The sequence below is a fragment of the Chionomys nivalis genome, chromosome 14 (genome assembly GCF_950005125.1).
Source record: "Chionomys nivalis chromosome 14, mChiNiv1.1, whole genome shotgun sequence".
NCBI classification, from domain to species: Eukaryota; Metazoa; Chordata; class Mammalia; order Rodentia; family Cricetidae; genus Chionomys; species Chionomys nivalis.
This window is the reverse complement of record NC_080099.1, coordinates 23,970,236-23,971,602: the sequence shown is the minus strand read 5'-3', so window position 1 is coordinate 23,971,602 and position 1,367 is coordinate 23,970,236. Positions and strand designations below refer to the sequence as shown.

The window sequence follows — 1,367 nt, the reverse complement described above, 5'->3', positions numbered from 1 at the left end:
ATGACATTAAAAGAAAAATAGCAATAAACCAAGCAGGAAGGTTTCTGGCTGCGGTAATGGCTTGTTTTTGCTTTTGCCGAGTGAGGGATCAAGGTAATCGGGTTCTGGTCCCGAAGAACAATTCATCTCTAAGATAGCATTTTCCTATGCAGTTCAGGCTGGCGTCGACCTGTGACCATCCTGTCAGTTTCCCGACTTCCGGGATTATCAGCATAAGCCGCCATGCCTGGTTGAGAAACAGCTCTTAAATGACCTCTACATGAGTGTGTCTGAGTGCGTGTGCCTGAGTGTGTGTGCATAGGTGTACGGGTGTCTGCAACTCTCAACTTTTTAGCCTCTGGGTCTGTCTCTTCTTTCGCCCTCTGCTTGCTCTTGTTCCCTCTCTACCATCCTTCCCCAAACAGACCAGAGCTGAAATATTTTCACAGACATCTGGGGGCCCATTGAGTCTTCCCTCACTTAGTGGCTGTAGGTGACAAGGTTAGACCAAGGCAAAGCAGCCTCTGGACTCTGCTGGGGTTCTGGCTCCAGACTTGGAACACTGAGCCTTTATGTTGCTTACATAAAGAGCTCTGATCTAGTTTGCTTTCTATTGCCATGCTAAACACCACGATCAAAATCAGCTTAGTTTACAGGTTACGGCCCATCATCAAGTGAAACCATGGCAGGAGCCTGGAGGCCAGAACTGAAGCAGGGGCCAGGGAGGAGTGCTGCTTACTAGCTTGCTCCTCCAGGCTCGATCAGTTTGCTTTCTACACACTCCAGGACCACCTTCTCAGAGGTGGCACCACCCACAATGAGCTGGGCCCTCCACATTCATCAGCAATCGAGGAAATGCCCCGCAGGCTTGCCTAGAGGCCAATCTGATGGAGGCATGTTATCAGTTAAGAGGCCTTCTTACCAGCTAACTCTGACTTGTGTCAAAGAAAAACAAAACCAACAAACACAACATCCCCCCCCCATACACACACACACACACACACACACACACACACACACCCCTAGGCTATTGTTCTCAGTTCCTGGAGTAGGCAAGGAAGTTCTGCCAGGTGCTCGCTTCGGCAGCACATATACTAAAATTGGAACGATACAGAGAAGATTAGCATGGCCCCTGCGCATGGATGACACGCAAATTCGTGAAGGAAGTTCTGCCAGCTCTATGGTGGCCGGATACAGTCAAGGAAGACCTGGCAGTGCTGAGTCCAGCCTCCTGCCTGACTGCCTAGCTAGCCCTCTTGACTCTGCAGGCCAAGGGCTAGAAAGTCTGACCCCGCCTCTCCCCGTTACACCTTGCACAAGTCTTTAACTTCCTCAACTCATTGCTGGGAAATGGAGGCGATAAAGGAAAGTGTCAGAATCTGGGACAG

General features: G+C 50.2%; 1 pseudogene; it reads left to right on the top strand.

Moving 5' to 3' along the window:
* The first annotated feature begins 1,049 nt into the window (after window positions 1-1,049).
* On the top strand, window positions 1,050-1,150 carry LOC130887093 (U6 spliceosomal RNA; annotated as a pseudogene).
* Window positions 1,151-1,367: the final 217 nt, after the last annotated feature.